Below are 24,195 nucleotides of genomic sequence, written 5' to 3'. Positions count from 1 at the left end.
TCAAAAACACATGCACCCCAATGTTCACTGCAGTGCTATTTACAGTAACCAGGAAATAGAAGCAACCAAAATGTCCATGGAATATTATTCAGCCATAAAAAGGAATGAAATTGGGTCATTTGTAGTGACGTGGATGGACATAGACACTATCCTACAAAGTGAATTAAGTCAGAAGGAGAAAGACAGGAATCATATATTACCATGTACATGTGGCATCTGAAAAATCAGTATAGGTGATCTTATTTAGAAAGCAGGAATAGAGATATAGACATAGAGAATGAACATATGGACATCAGGGAGGGATAAAGGGAAGTGGGATGAATTGCGAGAGTGGGACTGACACCTATATACTACTGATAGTATATATAAAATAGATAACTAATCAGAACCTACTGTACAGTACGGGGAGTACTCAATGTTCTGTGGTGACCTAAATGGGAAGGAAATCCAAAAAAAGAGGGGATATGTATACACATATAACTGATTCACTCTGCAGTACAGCAGAAACCAATACAACACAGTAAAGTAAATATACTCCAATAAATTTTTTTTTAAGTATCTTAGCACAAACATTTTGGTCTCAACAAAGCTTTCCTTCAGCACCCAGCTCTTTTACTCAACATTGACTTATTCAACTGATATTACTGAGACTTTTCCACATGCCTGTTACTTTGATGAGCAAGAAGCAAACACAAGGTGGACCCTGTGCTCATGCAGGGAACAGCGTCCCCACCCTGAGCCTTTCCCACCTCTGCGACAGTATCCACCAACCTCCAACACAAATGCGTGTCTATGTCTATCTCCACAACTGGACTCTACAGTCCTGCAGGGAAACACCATTGATTATCTGTTTCCATTTCCCCAGCACCTGGGCTTCCCTGGTGGCTCAGTGGTAAATAATCTGCCTGTAAACCGTGGGTTCAACCCCTGGTCCAGGAAGAGCCGCTGGAGGAAATGGCAACCCATTTTTAGTATTCTTGCCTGGGAAACCCCATGGACAGAGGAGCCTGGCAGGCCACAATCCATGGGGTGGCAGATGAGTTGGACACAACTTAACGACTAAACAACAACAACCCCAGCGTCTAGCACAGTGTTTGCTGTATAATAAATGTTTGAATGAATGAAACAACCTAATGGCCAAAGGATATGAAACATGCCAGTTCTACCCTTCATGTTGACAGTCTGCTTCTTTTCACTCCTGCACAAAAGATATCTGTACTGTTGTCGTGTATGTTATTTCTACTCATTTGTTTTCTCCCTCTTCCTCTATAGCTCCTAGAAGCTCCTCATTCATGATCTCCTTTGTTCCAGGCACTGTACTAGACAGACACTATGCATAACATAATATTAAGCACCTCATCAGATACTCACAACAGCACTGCCAGGCAAAAATGATCATCCCTATTTTAAAGAAGATCTCCTTTTTCCTCTTCTCAGCCCCTTTCTTTTTGGGAACGTCCTCCCTTCCTTTGTTTTGCCAAGGGCAACTCAGCTTCACCCTTATTTGCCCCCACCACTGGAAGAAGGCTCTAAAGCCTCAATGTTTTACAGGGAGACTGAGATATTTGCATCAGCTCTGCCCCTTCTGCTCTTTTGTTAGACTTTCCTTGGACTATAAATTGTCCAATACAGATCTTGGCAAGGTAACAAGTCTAGACTATATTGATTTCCTTGACAAGTGACAAATAGAACATCATGATGAGTTATTTCAGTAAAAAACAGAAAGAGTTACAACTTAGGACAGCTGTCACTGAGCCCAGTGCCTCCTAGAGATTGATACCAGGAACTCCGCCAAAGGAAAAGCTAACAGTCAACCCTCATTCCCAAGCCCCTGAATGCCGGTGTTTATGGGCATTTAAGTTATTGGACAGCATCTATAGTGGCCTTAGTATGTCACAACTCACAAAGACATTACCCTGCACACAAAGTGTTTAGTAATTGAGGTGTGAGAAGAGCCTTACTATACCCTAGCCTCAGATGTAGCAGTATATACAATGTCTGATTCTATGGGGGATAATTCAGAGTATCTTTAGGTTTTGAATGTAGCTAGAATTGTTAGGATCTCAACTCTTCTATTTGCTGGCTATGTGACCTTGAGGAAGCTATTGAATTTTTATTAGTATCTTCTACTGTACTGGTAAAATCAGAAAATTCTACCAGGTTCCATAGGCTTCTGGAGAAATTAGATGAGATAACATAAATAGAATTGAGCACTTCTTAATAGAAATTCCCTTTCCTTCCTTTGGCTTATTCTCTGCTCCTTTCACTTTACATCATGGAAATCTAGAACCTTAGAACTGTAAGGGAATGAGATATCATCAATATCAAATATCCAAGTACTACAGAAAGAATTCCATGAGAAAAGGACCTCTGGCTGCCATGACTCAATCCCCCATAAGGGCTGAAAACTGACTACTGCACCAGGTGATTGATGCTGAATGAAGGAATGAGTGAGTAAAAACATGAACAAACAAACGGAAACAAAACACATTCAAATTCTTTCATGTTTCTTTGGATATGACCCCATTATCCTTGGTAACCCAAATCCACCTATTTTAACATGAGCCTTTCTCTATTATAAGTGGGTGCTTGTCTCCCGCATTAGACAGAAGCAACTTCCATCACAGGATCCATTTTCTCTGGCACCTGTTAGAGTGCTTGGACAGAGGACTGGATCTATAACTATTTGGAGGAAAGATGAATGAATGAGATATTTGAAGAGTTCTAGAAATCCTTCTTTATATTAAATAAACATCTTACTGTAATGACCTACTTGCCTGCTGCTGCTGGTGTATATTTTGTATAGTTACTTCACTGTAACTATATTTTGTATAGTGCTAATGTGTGTGACTATTTAGCACCATGGACAAAGCCCTATTCCACTAGACGGGGGACGCAGTCTCCCCAGAACAGGGTGGATACTCTCTGTGTGAGTCATAGGAGCTAGAGGTTGATAGTCAAGAAACTCAGAAGTGGATACCAAAAGTGTCAGATGCTGCACCAGCCTCTGAATAGAGTAAGGGCCTGATAAATGCTAATTGATGACTAAAGGAAAATGAAAGAAATCCCATTGCCTCTGATCTAAATTATACATTAAGACTGTCCCAGATCTTTGAGACTGATAATAAATGGATAAAGGAAAAACACTTTGGAGCATAAATTCTTAAAAGTACAGGAATTTTCTTGCTCTAAATCTTTCTCTAATTCTTTCCTTTTTTAAAGGTTTTCTTCCTTTTAAGTGACAACAATCTCAGTTCCACAGGTTCTATTTTAGGGTGAGTCATAAAATATGGTCTGTACAACGTGTCAACCAAATATTATTACTACAGACACTGAGCCAGCCCCAGGAGTAGGTGGTCTGGGTGCAGAGAGGGGATGAGGTACAGCCCTGCCTTTGAAAAGAACTCAAAGTTTCATAAAGTAGACAGAGAGCAAAATGGCATAATAAAGACTATATTCATTTTCTAAAGCTACTGTAACAAATTATCATGAAGTAGGTGGTTTAACAACAGAAATTAACCTTTCACAGTTCTGGAAGCCAGAAGTCTAAAAATGAAAGTGTCATCAGGGACACAGTCCCTCTGGAAGCCCTAGGGGAGACTCCCCTCCAGGCTTATTCTAGCTTCTCATGGTTGCTGGCTTCTTGTTTGTGCTGGCATCACACCCATCTCCACCCCCACCTTCACATTGCCTTATCCTCTGTATCCAATACCCTTCTACGTGTTTCTTTTTTTTAACTTATTTATTTTAATTGGAGGCTGATTACTTTACAATATTGCAGTGGTTTTGGCCATACAAGAACATAAATCAGCCATGGGTGTACACATGTTCCCCATCCTGAACCCCCATCCCACCTCCCTCCCCATCCCATCCCTCACGGTCATCCCAGTGCACAAGCCCTGAGCACCCTGTCTCATGCATTGAACCTGGACTGGCAATCTATTTCACATATTATAATATATATGTTTCAATGCTATTCTCTCAAATCATCCAACCCTCGCCTTCTCCCACAGAGTCCAAAAGTTTGTTCTTTATATAAATGTCTCTTTTTCTGTCTCACATATAGGGTCATCATTACCATCTTTATAAATTCCATATATATATATATATATACGTTAATATACAGTATTGGTATTTTTCTTTCAGACTTACTTCACTCTGTATAATAGGCTCCAGTTTCATCCACCTCATTAGAACTGATTCAAATGCATTCTTTTTAATAGCTAAGTAATATTCCATTCAGAGAAGGCAATGGCACCCCACTCCAGTACTCTTGCCTGGAAAATCCCATGGATGGAGGAGCCTGGTAGGCTGCAGGCCATGGGGTCGCGAAGAGTCGGACATGACTGAATGACTTCGCTTTCACTTTTCACTTTCATGCATTGGAGAAGGAAATGGCAACCCACTCCAGTGTTCTTGCCTGGAGAATCCCAGGGATGGTGGTGCCTAGTGGGCTGCCATCTATGGGGTCGCACAGAGTCGGAAATGACTGAAGCAACTTAGCAGCAGCAGCAGCAACATTCCATTGAGTATATGTACCACAGCTTTCTTATCCATTCATCTGCTGATGGACATTGAGGTTGCTTGCATGTCCTGGCTATTGTAAACAGTGCTGTGGTGAACATTGGGGTACATGTGTCTCTTTCAATTCTGGTTTCCTCGGTGTGTATGCCCAGCAGTGGGATTTCTGGGTCATATGGCAGTTCTATTTCCAGTTTTTTGGGGAATCTCCACACTGTTCTCCATAGTGGCTGTACTAGTTTGCATTCCCACCAACAGTGTAAGAGGGTTCCCTTTCTCCACACCCTCTCCAGCATTTATTGCTTGTAGACTTTTGAATAGCAGCCATTCTGACCTGCATGAGATGGTACCTCATTGTGGTTTTGATTTGCATTTCTCTGATAATGAGTGATGTTGAACATCTTCTCACGTGTTTGGTAGCAATCTGTATGTCTTCTTTGGAGAAATGTCTGTTTAGTTTTTTGGCCAATTTTTTTATTGTATCGTTTATTTTTCTGGAATTGAGCTGCAAGAGCTGCTTGTATATTTTTGAGATTAATTATTTGTCAGTTGCTTTGTTTACTGTTATTTTCTCTCATTCTGAAGGCTGTCTTTTCACCTTTCTTATAGTTTCCTTCATTGTGCAAAAGCTTTTAAGTTTAGTTAGGTCTCATTTGTTTATTTTTGCTTTTATTTCCATTACTCTGGGAGGTGGGTCATAGAGAATCCTGCTGTGATTGAGGTCGGAGAGTGTTTTGCCTATGTTTTCCTCCAGGAGTTTTATAGTTTCTGGTCTTATATTTAGATCTTTAATCCATTTTGAGTTTATTTTTGTGTATGGTGTTAGAAAGTGTTCTAGTTTCATTCTTTTACAAGTGGTTGACCAGTTTTCCCAGCACCACTTGTTAAAGAGATTGTCTTTTCTCCATTGTATATGCTTGCCGTCTTTGTGCCAGGACCATACTGTCTTTATGACTGTAGCTTTGTAGTATAGTCTGAAGTCAGGCAGGTTGATTCCACCAGTTCCATTCTTCTTTCTCAAGACTGCTTTGGCTATTTGAGGCTTTTTGTATTTCCATACAAATTGTGAAATTATTTGTTCTAGTTCTGTGAAAAATACCATTGGTAGCTTGATAGGGATTGCATTGAATCTATAGATTTCTTTGGGTAGTATACACATTTTCACTATATTGATTCTTCTGATAAATGAACATGGTATATTTCTCCATCTATTTGTGCCATCTTGATTTCTTTCGTCAGTGTTTTATAGTTATCTATATATAGGTCTTTTGTTTCTTTCAGTCAGTTCAGTTCAGTCGCTCAGTCGTATCCGACTCTTTGCGACCCCATGAATCACAGCACGCCAGGCCTCTCTGTCCATCACCAAGTCCCAGAGTTCATCCAGACTCATGTCCATCGGGTCAGTGATGCCATCCAGCCATCTCATTCTCTGTCGTCCCCTTCTCCTCCTGCTCCCAATCCCCCCCAGCATCAGAGTCTTTTCCAATGAGTCAACTCTTCACATGAGGTGACCAAAGTACTGGAGTTTCAGCTTTAGCATCACTCCTTCCGAAGAAATCCCAGGGCTGATCTCTTTCAGAATGGACTGGTTGGATCTCCTTACAGTCCAAGGGACTCTCAAGAGTCTTCTCCAACACCACAGTTCAAAAGCATCAATTCTTCGGCGCTCAGCCTTCACAATCCAACTATCACATCCATACATGACCACAGGAAAAACCATAGCCTTGACTAGATGGACCTTTGTTGGCAAAGTTATGTCTTTGCTTTTGAATATGCTATCTAGGTTGGTCATAACTTTCCTTCCCAGGAGTAAGCATCTTTTAATTTCATGGCTGCAGTCACCATCTGCAGTGATTTTGGAGCCCAAAAAAATAAAGTCTGACACTGTTTCCACTGTTTCCCCATCTATTTGCCATGAAGTGATGGGACCAGATGCCATCATCTTCGTTTTCTGAATGTTGAGCTTTAAGCCAACTTTTTCGCTCTCCACTTTCACTTTCATCAAGAGGCTTTTTAGTTCCTCTTCACTTTCTGCCATAAGGGTCGTGTCATCTGAATATCTGAGGTTATTAATATTTCTCCAGGCAATCTTGATTCCAGCTTGTGCTTCTTACAGTCCAGCGTTTCTCATGATGTACTCTGCATTTAAGTTAAATAAGGAGGGTGACAATATACAGCCTTGACGTACTCCTTTTCTTATTTGGAACCAGTCTGTTGTTCCATGTCCAGTTCTAACTGTTGCTTCCTGACTTGCATATAGGTTTCTCAAAAGGCAGGTCAGGTGGTCTGGTATTCCCATCTCTTTCAGAATTTTCCCCAGTTTAATGTGATCCACACAGTCAAAGGCTTTGGCATAGTCAATAAAGCAGAAATAGATGTTTCTTCTGGAACTCTCTTGCTTTTTCCGTGATCCAGCAGGTGTTGGCAGTTTGATCTCTGGTTCCTCTGCCTTTTCTAAAGCCAGCTTGAACATCAGGAAGTTAACGGTTCATGTATTGCTGAAGCCTTGCTTGGAGAATTTTGAGCATTACTTTACTAGTGTGAGAGATGAGTGCAATTGTGTGGTAGTTTGAGCATTCTTTGGCATTGCCTTTCTTTGGGATTGGAATGAAAACTGACCTTTTCCAGTCCTGTGGCCACTGCTGAGTTTTCCAGATTTGCTGGCATATTGAGTGCAGCACTTTCACAGCATCATCTTTCAGGATTTGGAATAGCTCAACTGGAATTCCATCACCTCCACTAGCTTTGTTCGTAGTGATGCTTTCTAAGGCCCACTTGACTTCACATTCCAGGATGTCTGGCTCTAGGTCAGTGATCACACCATCGTGATTATCTGGGTCGTGAAGAAATTTTTTGTACAGTTCTTCTGTGTATTCTTGCCACCTCTTCTTAATATCTTCTGTTTCTGTTAGGTCCATACCATTTCTGTCCTTTATCGAGCCCATCTTTGCATGAAATGTTCCCTTGGTATCTCTAATTTTCTTGAAGAGATCTCTAGTCTTTCCTATTCTGTTGTTTTCCTCTATTTCTTTGCATTGATCGCTGAGGAAGGCTTTCTTATCTCTTCTTGCTATTCTTTGGAACTCTGCATTCAGATGCTGATATCTTTCCTTTTCTCCTTTGCTTTTCACTTCTCTTCTTTTCACAGCTATTTGTAAGGCCTCCCCCAGGCAGCCATTTTGCTTTTTTGTATTTCTTTTCCATGGGGATGGTCTTGATCCCTGTCTCCTGTACAATGTCACAAACCTCCGTCCATAGTTCATCAGGCACTCTATCTATCAGATCTGATCCCTTGAATTTATTTGTCACTTCCACTGTATAATCATAAGGGATTTGATTTAGGTCATACCTGAATGGTCTAGTGGTTTTCCCTACTTTCTTCAATTTAAGTCTGAATTTGGCAATAAGGAGTTCATGATCTGAGCCACAGTCAGCTCCTGGTCTTGTTTTGGTTGACTGTATAGAGCTTCTCCATCTTTGGCTGCAAAGAATATAATCAATATGATTTCGGTGTTGACCATCTGGTGATGTCCATGTGTAGAGTCTTCTCTTGTGTTGTTGGAAGAGGGTGTTTGCTATGACCAGTGCATTTTCTTGGCAAAACTCTATTAGTCTTTTCCCTGCTTCATTCCATATTCCAAGGCCAAATTTTCCTGTTATTCCAGGTGTTTCTTGACTTCCTACTTTTGCATTCCAGTCCTCTATAATGAAAAGGACATCTTTTTCGGGTGTTAGTTCTAAAAAGTCTTGTAGGTCTTCATAGAACCATTCAATTTCAGCTTCTTCAGCGTTACTGGTTGGGGGCATAGACTTGGATTACTGTGATATTGAATGGTTTGCCTTGGAAACAAACAGAGATCATTCTGTCGTTTTTAAGATTGCATCCAAGTACTGCATTTCAGACTCTTTTGTTGACCATGATGGCTACTCCATTTCTTCTGAGGGATTCCTGCCCACAGTAGTAGATATAATGGTCATCTGAGTTAAATTCACCCATTCCAGTCCATTTCAGTTCGCTGATTCCTAGAAAGTCGACATTCACTCTTGCCATCTCCTGTTTGACCACTTCCAATTTGCCTTGATTCATGGACCTAACATTCCAGGTTCCTATGCAATATTGCTCTTTACAGCATCGGACCTTGCTTCTATCACCAGTCACATCCACAGCTGGGTATTCTTTTTGCTTTGGCTTCAACCCTTCATTCTTTCTGAAGTTATTTCTCCACTGATCTCCAGTAGCATATTGGGCACCTGTTTCTTTAGGTAAATTCATTACTAAGTATTTTATTATTTTCATTGAAATGGTGACTGGAATTGTTTCCTTAATTTCTCTTTCTGTTCTCTCATTGTTAGTGTATAGGAATTCAAGGGATTTCTGTGTGTTAATTTTATATCCTGCAACTTTACTATATTCATTGATTAGCTCTAGTAATTTTCTTATGGAGTCTTTAGGGTTTTCTATGTAGAGAATCATGTCATCTGCAAACAGTGAGAGTTTTACTTCTTTTCCAATCTGCATTCCTTTTATTTCTTTTTCTGCTCTGATTGCTGTGACCAAAACTTCCAAAACTATGTTGAATAGTCGTGGTGAGAGTGGGCACCCTTGTCTTGTTCTTGACTTTAGGAGAAATGCTTTCAATTTTTCACCATTGAGGATAAAGTTTGCTGTGGGTTTATCATGTATGGCTTTTATTATGCTGAGGTATGTTCCTTCTATGCCTGCTTTCTGGAGGGTTTTTATCATAAATGGGTGTTGAATTTTGTCAAAGGCTTTCTCTGCATCTATTAAGATAATCATATGGTTTTTCTTTTTCAATTTGTTAATGTGGTATATCACATTGATTGATTTGGGCTTGTTGAAGAATCCTTGCATCCCTGGAATAAAGCCCACTTGGTCATAATGTATGATCTTTTTAACATGTTGTTGGATTCTGTTTGCTAGAATTTTGTTAAGGATTTTTGCATCTATGTTCATCAGTGATATTGGCCCGTAGTTTGTGTGTGTGTGTATGTGGCATGTTTGTCTGGTCTTGATATTAGGGTGATGATGGCCTCATAGAATGAGTTTGGAAGTTTACCTTCCTCTGCAATTTTCTGGAAGAGTTTGAGTAGGATAGGTGTTAGCTCTTCTCTAAATTTTTGGTAGAATTCAGCTCTGAAGCCATCCGGTCCTGGGCTTTTGTTTGTTGGAAGATTTCTGATTACAGTTTTGATTTCCGTGCTTGTGATGGGTCTGTTAAGATTTTCTATTTCTTCCTGGTTCCGTTTTGGAAAGTTACTTTTCTAAGAATTTGTCCATTTCTTCCAAGTTGTCCATTTTATTGTCATATACTTGCTGATAGTAGTCTCTTATGATTCTTTGTATTTCTGTGTTGTCTGTTGTGATTTCTCCATTTTCATTTCTAATTTTGTTGATTTGATTCTTCTCCCTTTGTTTCTTGATGAGTCTGGCTAATGGTTTGTCTATTTTATTTATCTTCTCAAAGGACCAGATTTTAGTTTTGTTCATTTTTGCTATGGTCTCCTTTGTTTCCTAATTTTTAAGATTTCTTTCCTTCTACTAGCCCTGGGGTTCTTCATCTCTTCTTTTTCTAGTTGCTTTAGGTGTAGAGTTAGGTTATTTATTTGATTTTTATCTTGTTTCTTGAGGTAAGTTTGCATTGCTATGCTGCTGCTGCTGCTGCTGCTAAGTTGCTTCAGTTGTGTCCGAATCTGTGTGACCCCACAAATGGCAGACCACCAGGCTCTGCCATCCCTGGGATTCTCCAGGCAAGAACAGTGGAGTGGGTTGCCATTTCCTTCTCCAATGCATGAAAGTGAAAAGTGAATGTGAAGTCGCTCAGTTGAGTGTGACTCTTCATGACCCCATGGACTGCAGCCTCCCAGGTTCCTTCATCCATGGGATTTTCCAGACAAGAGTACTGGAGTGGGTTGCCATTGCCTTCTCCAGTATTGCTCTGAACCTTCCCCTTAGCACTGCTTTTACTGAATCCCATAGGTTTTGGGCGGAGAAGGCGATGGAACCTCACTCCAGTACTCTTGCCTGGAAAATCCCATGGATGGAGGAGCCTGGTGGGCTGCAGTCCATGGGGTCACTAAGAGTTGGACACGACTGAGCGACTTCACTTTCACTTTTCACTTTCATGCATTGGAGAAGGAAATGGCAACCCACTCCAGTGTTCTTGCCTGGAGAATCCCAGGGACGGGGGAGCCTGGTAGGCTGCCATCTATGGGGTCGCACAGAGTCGGACACGACTGAAGCGACTTAGCAGCATAAGTTTTGGGGTGTTGTGTTTTCATTTTCATTCGTTTCTATGCATATTTTTATTTCTTTTTTTATTTCTTCTGTGATTTGTTGGTTATTCAGAAGTGTGTTATTTGGCCTCCATATGTTTGTATTTTTAGTAGTTTTTTTCCTGTAGTTGACATCTAATCTTACAGCATTATGATCAGAAAAGATGCTTGGAATGATTTCAATTTTTTTGAATTTACCAAGGCTAGATTTATAGCCCAGAATGTGATCTATCCAGGAGAAGGTTCTGTGTGTACTTGAGAAAAAGATGAAATTCATTGTTTTGGGGTGAAATGTCAATTAAGTCTACTGGTCTATTGTATCATTTAAAGTCTGTGTTTCCTTGCTAATTTTCTGTTTAGTTGATCTATCCATAGGTGTGAGTGGGGTATTAAAGTCTCCCACTATTATTGTGTTATTGTTAATTTCCACTTTCATACTTGTTAGCATTTGCCTTACACATTGTGGTGCTCCTATGTTGGGTGCACATATATTTATAATTGTTATATCTTCTTATTGGATTGATCCTTTGATCATTATGTAGTGTCCTTCTTTGTCTCTTTTCATGGCTTTTATTTCAAAGTCTATTTTATCTGATATGAGTTATTGCTACTCCTGCTTTCTTTTGGTCTCCATTTGTGTGAAATATCTTTTTCCAGCCCTTCACTTTCAGTCTGTATGTGTCCCTTGGTTTGAGGTGGGTCTCTTGTAGACAGCATATATAGGGGTCTTGTTTTTGTATCCATTCAGTCAGTCTTTGTCTTTCGGTTGGGGCATTCAACCCATTTACATTTAAGGTAATTATTGATAAGTATGATCTTGTTGCTATTTACTTTGTTGTTTTGGATTTGGTTTTGATTTGGGTTTGGATTTGAGTTTATAAACCTTTTCTGTGTTTCCCATCTAGAGAAGATCCTTTATCATTTGTTGAAGAGCTGGTTTGGTGATGCTGAATTCTCTGAGCTTTTGCTTGTCTGTAAAGCTTTTGATTTGTCCTTCATATTTGAATGAGATCCTTGCTGGGTACAGTAATCTTGGTTGTAGGTTTTTCTCTTTCATCACTTTAAGTATGTCCTGCCCTTCCCTTCTGGCCTGAAGAGTTTCTATTGAAAGATCAGCTGTTATCCTTATGGGAATCCCCTTGTGTGTTATTTGTTGTTTTTCCCTTGCTGCTTTTAATATTTATTCTTTGTGTTTGATCTTCATTAATTTGATTAATATGTGTCTTGGGGTGTTTTGCCTTAGGTTTATCCTGTTGGGGACTCTCTGGGTTTCTTGGACTTGGGTGGCTATTTCCTTCCCCATTTTAGGGAAGTTTTCAACTATTATCTCCTCAAGTATTTGCTCATGGCCTTTCTGTCTTCTTTTTCTGGGATTCTTATGACTCAAATGTTGGGGCATTTGACATTGTCCCAGAGGCCTCTGAGTTGTCCTCATTTCTTTTAATTCCTTTTTCTTTTTTCCTGTTTCATTTATTTCCACCATTCTACCTTCTACCTCACTTATCCTATCTTCTGCCTCAGTTATTCCACTGTTGATTCCCTCCAGAGTGTTTTTGATCTCAGTTATTGCATTATTCATTATCGATTGACTCTTTTTTATTTCTTCTAGGTCCTTGTTAAACATTTCTTGCATCTTCTCGATCCTTGTCTCCAGACTATATATCTGTAACTCCATTTTGTTTTCAAGATTTTGGATCATTTTTACTATCATTATTCTGAATTCTTTTTCAGGTAGACTCCCTATCTCTTCCTGTTTTGTTTGGTATGGTGGCCATTTATCATGTTCCTTTACCTGCTGAATATTTCTCTGCCTTTTCATCTTGTATAGGTTGCTGTGTTTGGAGTGGCCTTTCTGTATGCTGGTAGTTTGTGGTTCCTCTTTACTGTGGAGGTTCCTCCCTGTGGGTGGGATTGGACAAGTGGCTTGTCAAAGTTTCCTAGTTAGGGAAACGTGCATCAGTGTTCTGGTGGGTGGAGCTGGATCTCCTCTCTCTGGAGTGCAATGAAGTGTCCAGTAGTGAGTTTTGAGGTATCTATGTGTTTGGTGTGACTTTTGGCCACCTGTATTTTAATGCTCAGGGTTATGTTCCTGTGTTGTTGGAGAATTAGTTTGGTATGTCTTGCTCTGGAACTTGTTGGCTCTTGGGTGGAGCTTGGTTTCAGTGTAGGTATGGAGGCTTTTGGATGAGCTCTTGTCGATTAATGTTCCCTGGAGTCAGGAGTTTTCTGGAGTTCTCAAGTTTTGGATTTAAGCCTCCTCCCTTTGTCTTTCAGTCTTATTTTTACAGTAGCTTCAAGACTTCGCCATCCATACAGCACCAATGATAAAAACATCTCCTTTTGAAGAGAATGGGCTGCCTTTCTGGGTGCCCAACATCCTCCTCCAGCTTTCAAAAGTTGTTTTGTGGAATTTGTTCAGCGTTCAAATGATCTTTTGATGAATGTGTGGGGGAGAAAGTGATCTCCCTGTCCTATTCCTCCACCATCTTAGGCCACCCTATGTGTTTCTTACATGAATACCTGTCATTGGCTTAGGGCACACCCAAAACATCCAGGATGAGTTCCTTTCCTCAGGACCCTTAACTCAACCACATCTGCAAAATCTTTTTTTCCAAATAAAACCACGTTCCCAGGTTCCCAGGCTTAGCATATGGACACATTTTTTTGGGGGGGTGGGGTGCACAATTCAAAGCTACTGCAATAACCAACCATGCTAAGCGTGGTTGTTTTCTGGGAAGAGCAGAAACTGAGTTTCTAAAAGGTTAAGTAACTGGCACAACATCACTGAAATGGAAAATAGCAGAACTGGGACTCAGACCCAGGCCTGACTCAATGTGTCTGGTCACTTTTTCTGCACCATGACTCTGCCATGAGATTATGTGTTATCACACAGGGTCTCAAATCATCCTGAGATCTAACTAATATCAAGTAAGGCAGGACTGCAAAAAGCCTTGCTGAGTCTTGTCTTGAAAGATGGGTGAGTAGTAAACATGTTATCTATAAAATTTGATGATACATACCTGAATAAGAATCAAATACCACATAGTGTAAAGCCTGCCAAAATGAAGGTGAAGTGCTTTGGGTGCAGGGTTCCAAGGCTGATGTATTTCAGAAAGAAAGGGGATGCCTGGAGACAAGAAATGAAGGAGCTGAAAAGGCTTCCTGGGAGGATAGGATCCCAGTTGAAAGGAAATGAAAAGGAGGAACTGGACTTGGATACACCAAGAAAAAGACATCATAGACAGTGAAAATGTTAAGACAAAAACTTGGAAGAGAAGAGCCATAAATACAACTTGGCTACAATGTAGGGTTTACCCAAAGGGGATTAATGAGAGACAGATAAGACTGGAGGGTTTGGTAGGGGCATCTGGTGAAGCATCTTAAGGCTACACTTAGGAACTAAGACTTGGCTCTAAATGGTGAAAACCACTCAAGACTTCAAAATACATGGTGAGAGGTGCTGATGCAAAATAGAAGTTAAGGCAAGTGAGATGTGTCTCTGGTTCTTCCAGCTTCTCTGCTTGTGCCTTCTTCATACAAAGTACAATCCTAATCAGTCCTCCTTTCACTTTTCTTTTAGGGATGAATCTGGTAAGAGAAAGACTGGCTCTGAAGTACATTCCAATCCTAGGAGTTTAAATAGTACCATATCAGCCATTTTCTCCCTAGTAGAACTCTGATCAGGCTTCTCTGTTGGCTCAGATGGTAAAGAACCTGCCTACAATGCACAAGAACTGAGTCTGATCCCTGGGTTGGGAAGATCCCCTGGAGAACCCCGACTGTTTCTTCAGGGAAGAAACCTGTGTCAGCTCTTGTAAGCTGTAGAACAGGTGGTCCATTTCCAATGACCAACTCTCAACCAGAAGACCATTTCTGTTTAAATGCTGTACTGAGGTCCAATGTCTAATGGACTGGCACATCTAAATGAAATTAGAAATCACACCTGAGCACAACTTTTCCACAATGAAGAGGGTATAGCTTTCATATGCAACAAAAAGAATGTGGAACAGGATGAAACAAGATGAACAGGATACCAGGAGTCCATTTCCCAAAACTAGAGAGACCAGACTAATCCCCACCACTGGTCTCTCTCCAACCCTGGATGAGACCACATGGCTGAGGAAAAGTGACTGCTCACCTCTGAGAGCATGTTGAGGCCATTCCAGCAGCTCATAAGGTCAGAGGCAAAGAAGGAACTGAAAACAAGAACCTAAAAAAGACCCCTTCCAGAACACAATCCCACAGTCCCATGAGCAAACCCGCCTACTTCTCCCATCACCTTTTCGTACTTAAGAGTGCTGAGTGAGAGAAAGCCTGCTAGTGCTTCAACATAAATTTACGTCTGATAATGGAAAGCAGGGAATGGTCTCAAATGAATCTTAGGAGGCTCTACAATAGAGGAAAATACTAATTATGCCTAACATTTGTAGAGCATGTGAGAAAGCACTTTTACAAGTACAATTCCATTTTATCTTTCCGGAATTAATGAAACCATACATAAAACATGCTTAGAATGGTGCCCGGAACATAGCAGGTGTTCAATAAATATCACTCTCCTTCTCATTTACCCAGGAGCTCTCTCTGCTGTCATCTTTCCAGCCTGCCTCTAGGCTGTCACTTCCCATTACTCTCTGCCGTGAAAACTGGGACAACAGTGTTCTCTTCCTTTCCTGCTCACAAACAGAATCCTACCAAATCCCTTTCAAATGAACCAGCAGAAGCACAGAGTGACAGTTTTTTTTGTAAATCAGTTATTATTTCTCCACTCAACATAAACACATCCTGGGTCTGTTAAACTGAAATAATCAAATGTCAGCCGTCTGTGTCAGCTGCCTAAGAACCACACTGCAACAGGACATACTTGGTCCAGATAATTGCCACATAATAAATTATGCAGATGATCAGAAATATTAGTAAAATCACTCTGTCATGGCTTTGTGCCGTGCAGGTGGGAGGCCAGTCCCTTAAGACTAAGTCATGGGGAAACTGAAAATAAACCTAATAATTAGTCTGGCTGGAGTCCTGCCAGGCATGAGATATTTCTTTCCCTTACATCTCAGTGAATCTTTTCTCCACAAAAAGAAGATCTATACATGCTAACATATACGTGTAGTTCTCCTATCGGAAAACTGTTTAAGAATAGCTGCTTCCTCTTTTCTGTTGTTGCTGCAGCAGTAAATAGATCAGATCAAGCCCTTCTTCTTGTCTATCAGCATTGTGCTCATCCTTCAATGTCACTTCCAAATCCCCTGCAGTCAGAATTAACCACTTGTCCTTCTGGGTTCCCACAGCTGGGTGCAGGAATGACTAATTAGCCCTCGATTCTTTCTGCCACATGTAATACTTGCTTGTTTATTTGCTAAGCTTCTCTACAAGAAAGAAAGCAAAACATCTTCTTTATCTCTATAGTCTCCCCAGGGCCTCGTGCGGTGCCTGGCACGTGGTGGGTGCTCAGCAAATGTTTGTAGAATTTCAATGAAAGCCGGTAAAAAGCCTAGAGCAGACACAGTCACTTCCTGCAACCATCTGTAGACCCCGTGGTTTTCAAGCCCTCCTGCTTCTGAAACATAGAAGCCTCACATGGAGACCACGTTTCTTGTCTGATGATGTGAGTTCAACAGGCCTTCCGATGAAGGAATCTTTCTTGATATTACATTGATGATTAACTACATGCGTTATCCCAGCCCCAAGATACTAGGAGGCCTTTCTACATTATGAATAAGAGACTGGACTGAACTCAGCATGAGAATCAAGGTGATCAGACTCCATGAGCAAGGAGTCACAGGGACCCTCCACTGGTATATGTGAGTCAGGTCTGTCAATCGCAGAGCATTACCAAGTTTCCCTGTCCCACATTTCTAGTCATACACGAAGTTCTCTTTGAGCAACAGTGTGCTGTGGTAGAGAAGACATGGGCCTGTGTCTAGAAAGGCCTGATTCAAATCCCAAATCTACCAACTGACAAGTTATATGAGCTCATGCAAGTTAATAAAAGAAATGGGCTTAGTACCCTTACCTCTAAAATGGGGATAATAGATCTTCCTCATGTAAAAATATGGGCACTGCCTTCTGTCCCTGGCTTGAAAGTGAAATGAAAGTGTTATTGGCTCAGTTGTGTCTGACTCTTTGTGACCCTATGAACTGTAGCCCACCAAGCTCCTCTGTCCATGGAATTCTCCAGGCAAGAATACTGGAGTGGGTTGCCATTCCCTTCTGCAGGGGATCTTCCTGATCCAGGGATTGAACTCCAGTCTCTTGCATGGCAGGCAGATTTTCTACTATCTGAGCCACCAGGGAATCCCTTAGGATGTATTAATAGTATGCACTCTGGGCCCAAATACACCCATATAAATTCCATTCACCCACCTGCTCTGCTGGTATCTGGTGGTCTTCTCAGGGCCTGTGAAGCTGTTATAGCATAGCAGAGAGACATTCTCATGGGTGGCAAAGACTGAGACCAAAAAGCACAGATGGCATCAGCACCACTTGGTGTAAAAACAGACAATTGCTGTTATAGATGGAAGGAGCAAGCCTCTCAAGTGGTGCTCAGTCAGAGCTCTGAGTCACTGGTCATGGGCTGTGCCCTCATATCTATAAGCCCTTGGTCAAGTGGCTCCACCAGCCATGGTCCTTCACCTGGGAAAGGGGCAGCTGTAAGCCTGGAGCATCCAACACTCATGGAAGCCAGCAATGGGTGTCGTGGAGACCACTGATCACACAGATGAACTGTGCCTGCCTGAGAGTTACTGATGAGTACTTGTTCCCTCACGGTTACCATGACCCCACAACTACCTGCCCCAGATCTGAACGCCTCCAGTCCCAACCTTATAGCCTGACAACACAGGACATTCTAAACGTAACAGACTCTGTCGGAGCTCCAAGCATACCCCTTCAGCATTCACCCTTCTACTTCATACCTGCTGCAACCTAGAGCAAGCACCTGCCCAGAAGCTCTCTCCTGGCCCACAAACTGGGAAGGCTAGGGATTCCGGGGGTTAGTGTTCTTGGAACAGCCCTCTGTGATAACAGATGGGATCTGGAGGATAAATACCAGTTTCCTCCTCCTTGGGAGGCATAACTCGGGGATGTGTTCTATCCTGTCTTCCTACAGTCCCCAGCAGTGCTGAGCTCAGGTGCCCAGGTGGTTACTGCCTGAAAAACGTACTGTGTTTTGGTGATCTTCCCTTTCATCCTGCCCTTTGGGTGCTTCTGTTGATAACATCTCAAATAAGCTACTTTCTCTTTGGTTTTCTGGCTGTGCTTGGTCTTCATTGCAGCATGCGGGCTCTAGAGGGATCAGGTTCAGTAGTTGTGGTGCAAAAGCATGGTTGCCCCGTGGCATGCATGATCTTAGTTCCCCAACCAGGGATCGAACCCATATCTCCTGCATTGGGAGTACAGAGTCTTAACCACTTAATGAAATTTAACAGGGAAGTTCTGCTCAGTTCAGTTCAGTTCAGTAGCTCAGTTGTGTCCAACTCTTTGCAACCCCATGAATCGCAGCACTCCAGGCCTCCCTGTCCATCACCAACTCCCGGAGTTCACTCAAACTCATGTCCATTGAGTCAGTGATGCCATCCAGCCATCTCATCCTCTGTCGTCCCCTTCTCCTCCTGCCCACAATCACTCCCAGCATCAGGGTCTTTTCCAATGAGTCAACTCTTCGCATGAGGTGACCAAAATATTGGAGTTTCAACTTTAGCATCAGTCCTTCCAATGAACACCCAGGACTGATTTCCTTTAGAATGGACTGGTTGGATCTCCTTGCAGTCCATGGGACTCAAGAGTCTTCTCCAATACCACAGTTCAAAAGCATCAATTCTTTGGCACTCAGCTTTCTTCACAGTCCAATTCTCACATCCATACATGACCACAGGAAAAACCATAGCCTTGACTAGATGGACCTTTGTTGGCAAAGTAATGTCTATGCTTTTGAATATGCTATTAGGTTGGTCATAACTTTCATTCCCAGGAGGAAGCATCTTTTAATTTCATGGCTGCAGTCACCATCTGCAGTGATTTTGGAGCCCAAAAAATAAAGTCCAACACTGTTTCCACTGTTTCCCCTTCTATTTCCTATGAAGTGATGGGACTGGATGCCATGATCTTCATTTTCTGAATGTTGAGCTTTAAGCCAACTTTTCCAGTCCTCTTTCACTTTCTTCAAGAGGCTTTTTAGTTCCTCTTCACTTTCTGCCATAAGGGTGGTGTCATCTGCATATCTGAGGTTATTGATATTTCTCCCAGCAATCTTGATTCCAGCTTGTGCTTCTTCCAGCCCAGCGTTTCTCATGATGTACTCTGTATATAAGTTAAATAAGCAGGGTGACAATATACAGCCTTGACAGACTCCTTTTCCTATTTGGAACCAGTCTGTTGTTCCATGTCCAGTTCTAACTATTGCTTCCTGACCTGTACATAGGTTTCTCAAGAGGCAGATCAGGTGGTCTGGTATTCCCATCTCTTTCAGAATTTTCCACAGTTTATTGTGATCCACACAGTCAAAGGCTTTGGCATAGTCAATAAAGCAGAAATAGATATTTTTCTGGAACTCTCTTGCTTTTCCCATGATCCAGCAGATGTTGGCAGTTTGATCTCTGGTTCCTCTGCCATTTCTAAATCCAGCTTGAACATTTGGAAGTTCACAGTTCACATATTGCTGAAACCTGGCTTGGAGAATTTTGAGCATTACTTTACTAGAGTGTGAGATGAGTGCAATTGTAGGGTAGTTTGAGCATTCTTTGGCATTGCCTTTCTTTGGGATTGGAATGAAAACTGACCTTTTCCAGTCCTGTGGCCACTGCCGAGTTTTCCAAATTTGCTGGCATATTGAGTGCAGCACTTTCACAGCATTATCTTTCAGGATTTGAAATAGCTCAACTGGAATTCCATCACCTCCACTAGCTTTGTTCGTAGTGATGCTTTCTAAGGCCCACTTGACTTCACATTCCAGGATGTCTGGCTCTAGGTCAGTAATCACACCATAATGATTATCTGGGTTCTGAAGATCTTTTTTGTACAATTCTTCTGTGTATTCTTGCCACCTCTTCTTAATATCTTCTGCTTCTGTTAGGTCCATACCATTTCTGTCCTTTATCGAGCCCATCGTTGCATGAAATGTTCCCTTGGTATCTCTAATTTTCTTGAAGAGATCTCGAGTCTTTCCCATTCTGTTGTTTTCCTATCTTTCTTTGCATTGATCACTGACGAAGGCTTTCTTATATTACCTTGCTATTCTTTGGAACTCTGCATTCAGATGCTTATATCTTTCCTTTTCTCCTTTGCTTTTCACTTCTCTTCTTTTCACAGCTATTTGTAAGGCCTCCCCAGACAGCCATTTTGCTTTTCTGCATTTCTTTCCCACGGGGATGGTCTTGATCCCTGTCTCCTGTACAATGTCATGAACTTCCATCCTTAGTTCTTCAGGCAATCTGTCTTTCAGATCTAGTCCCTTAAATCTATTTCTCACCTCCACTGTATAATCATAAGGGATTTGATTTAGGTCATACCTGAATGGTCTAGTGGTTTTCCCTACTTTCTTCAATTTAAGTCTGAATTTGGCAATAAGGAGTTCATGATCTGAGCCACAGTCAGCTCCCATCTTGTTTTTGCTGACTGTATAGAGCTTCTCCATCTTTGGCTGCAAAGAATATAATCTATCTGATTTTTGTATTGACCATCTGGTGATATCCATGTGTAGAGTCTTCTCTTGTGTTGTTGGAAGAGGGTGTTTGCTATAATCAGTGCGTTATCATGGCAAAACTCTATTAGCCTTTGCCCTGCTTCATTCTGTACTCCAAGGCCAAATTTACCTGTTACTCCAGGTGTTTCTTGACTTCCTACTTTTGCATTCCAGTCCCCTATAATGAAAAGGACGTCTTTTTTGGGTGTTAGTCCTAGAAGGTCTTGTAGGTCTTCATAGAACTGTTCAATTTCAGCTTCTTCAGTGTTACTGGTTGGGGCATAGGCTTGGATTACCATGATATTGAATGGTTGCCTTGGAAAGGAACAGAGATCATTCTGTCGTTTTTGAGATTGCATCCAAGTACTGCATTTCGGACTCTTTTGTTGACCATGATGGCTACTCCATTTCCTCTAAGTGTTTCCTGGCCACAGTACTAGATATAATGGTCATCTGAGTTAAATTCACCCATTCCAGTCCATTTTAGTTCGCTGATTCCCAGAATGTTGATGTTCATTCTTGCCATCTCCTGTTTGACCATTTCCAATTTGCCTTGATTCATAGACCTAACATTCCAGGTTCCTATGCAATATTGCTCTTTATAGCATCGGACCTTGCTTCTATCACCAGTCACATTCACAACTAGGTGTTGTTTTTGCTTTGGCTCCATCCCTTCATTCTTTCTGGAGTTATTTATCCACTGATCTCCAGTAGCATATTGGGCACCTACCGACCTGGGGAGTTCCTCTTTCAGTATCCTATCATTTTGCCTTTTTGTACTGTTCATCGGGTTACTTGCTCTCCAATCCTGAACTCAGTGTCTTCTGGGGAACCTGGGCTAAGACCATATTTAGCCACTAAGACTCAATATCCTTATTCCCAGCATAGCCTAATTCTTACAAAGCTTGACTGTATTAACAGGATGCATGATAATTCTTTGTCACAACATTATTTGATTAAGTACACATATCATTTTCCCACAGGGCTGGAAAATAGAGTTAAGTGTATTTGCAGAGACACACACATGCACAGGCATGTGCATTCATTCATTCTGAATGTTATATTCAAAAGAAACCTTTTGAAGTGGATGGCTCTCTGAGGTTCCCCTGACTGATGGTTGTACCCCCAAGTCTTGTCAAGGCTCCTCCAAGGATGAGTGGCATCTGGCAACTCGCCTTTCTCCTTCTCTTCTTCCCCTTCCTCATCCTCTCCCTCCTCTCTTTTTTCTCTTTCTCTTTTCCAAGTCAAATAAGCCCTGTAAAATGAAATAGAACTATTATTTCCTGTACTGAGCTGAGAGAGTGACAAATGGGGGACCAAAACACCATGGCAGTTGGCGTTAATTAATACTAAATTTACTGAATTAAACAATGAATTTTAAAGAAATAATTCTAAGATGTCATTTCAATTAAGGCACTGTCACTGGGATAATAGATGCAGATGGCGTCCAGGAAAGTCGATCATGGCAGTTACAGGAAGAAACCATTAACTCCAAAGGAGCAAGCAGATGAAAAAGAACGAAAAGAAACTCATGCTTCCCAAGGCTTCTGGAAGGTACTGCAGAGTTGCTAGGCTAATCACACCTCTGTATCTCTCCGGGAGCTCAGCTGGTAAGGAATCCACCTGCAGTGCAGGAGACTCTGGTTCAATTCCTGGTTCTGGATGATTCCCTGAAGAAGGGATCGGGTACCCACTCCAGTATTCTTGTCCGGAGAATCCCAATGGACAGAGTAGCCTGGTGGGCTACAGTCCATGGGGTTGCAAAGAGTCAGACACAACTGAGCAACTAAACACAGCATGCAACACCTTTTCAATCAAGGGAGGTGTATCTTGATTAAGCTCATTCATCTAGAACAAGTCACCTTAGTGGTTCCCCATTTTACTAAGGCAAAGCAAAAGCAATCACTTCCCTGGATTTGAGCAGAAATCAGAGCAGAGTATTTAGGGTGAAAGGTTCTAATAGACACAAACCTTGGCTTTTCTCCCCAAAAGGATTCCCTCTCTTGGGCCCAGAGAAATGAATGAACATCTTTATGACATTTGGAAAACTGGAACAGGAAAGGTAGAGGCATCATGGCCAAAGAATGAAGAGCGACAAGAATCTCTTTCATGGCCATCTAGTTCAACTACAAGATTGTCCAAGCAAGAATGAGGATCCAGGGCTTCCCTGGTGGTCCAGTAGTTAAGGTTTGCCTTCCAGTGTAGGGTTGCAGGTTCGATTCCTGGTTGGGGAGCTAAGACCCCACATGCCTTGTGGCCAAAAAAACAAAACATAAAACAGAAGCAGTGTTCTAACAAATTCAACAAAGACTTTAAAAATGGTACACATCAGAAAAGTCTTAAAAAAAAAAAATGAGGATCCAGAAATGAGGGCTTCACCCAAGGCCCCATAGTTCAGACCTCAAACCTACAACCTGTCCGTTTCTTCCTCTAGAACAATGTGGGTCTCTGTGAGTACTAACTACAAAGAAATATCCTGAAAAGACCTTTTAATTAAAAAATAGACATAAAATTAGGAGAATAAATTGAAGATGTCACTAAGAACAGCAGGTACAACAATCTCAGTCTTAGTTTGTCTATAACATGGTTATAGTAACCACTAACTAAAGGCTGACTCCTCTAGCACATCCTACCCTCCCTGTATGTTTTACTTACTTAATATATGCCTAACCCACTATATTGAATTTTGAAGAGGCAGAGCTACAGTATGTCTGGAAAACAAGATGAGTGTGTGTGTGTGTGCTATGGTGTTGGCCAGAGGCAGGGTGGCGGGGTGGGAGTAAGCAGCCAGGACATATTTTCAAAGCTCTTTCCCTCCCCAGAGGAATACCTCCTACGTCCTCTGAGTCACACAAAAAGCATGGAAGGGGCACCCTCAGTCTAACGGTGTTTCACCAACCTCTGCCTGGCATCTGTTACAATTTCGAATACATAACTTTGGAATCTTAGAATTTCCTTCGAATTTTTCTTAAAATGAACAGCTCTTCTGGCCCTGGCCACCCCTGGGGAGTTCTGTTCACTTTCACAATCTGAAAAAAGGACAATTTCATTTTTAATTATGAATATTCATGTGCTCAATGGAGACTGTGCATGTCATTATAATTCCCAATTTAGTTCAGAAGGAAACTGACATTTTATTCAAATTCCTTTATTCTTCACTGAAACAGAATAGGGTGACATTTTGCTCTGAAAGGAAATGGAAATTTTTCTCTTGTCTTTGTCACCTAATTTCCCATTTCCAATAAAATCCCATTTGCAATCCCAGTGTTACTAGAACAATCCAAGAGATCAGGAGGGTGAGGAAATTCCAGTCTGTAAGGGAAGAACTGACCTGGACAAGATTAAAATGCAAACAGGAGGTGACAGTATGAGTCACACACAGTAGCTCATTTAGTAGCTCCTAACCCCCAGCCTGTTATGATCCCTCACTCTAGAGGTTAAAACAAACAAACAAAACCAGGAATCAGAAAAATTGAATGATTTGCCTAAGATCATATGGCTCTTGAGTAGAATAAAAATGTAAACATAGTTCTCTGGACGGCAAATCCCATTTTCTTTCCAATCGATCATAGCTGCTTATCCATTCCATAAAACCCCTCGATTATTAATCTGTGTGCAGAAGCCCCTCACCACCCCCAGGTTCCTGGCGAGCGCCACCTGGTGGGCCCACTGTCATGCCAGTGACAGAGCCATTCCTG

This window comes from Bos taurus, chromosome 22 (genome assembly GCF_002263795.3).
Source record: "Bos taurus isolate L1 Dominette 01449 registration number 42190680 breed Hereford chromosome 22, ARS-UCD2.0, whole genome shotgun sequence".
Classification (NCBI taxonomy): Eukaryota; Metazoa; Chordata; class Mammalia; order Artiodactyla; family Bovidae; genus Bos; species Bos taurus.
This window is presented reverse-complemented; position numbering follows the sequence as displayed.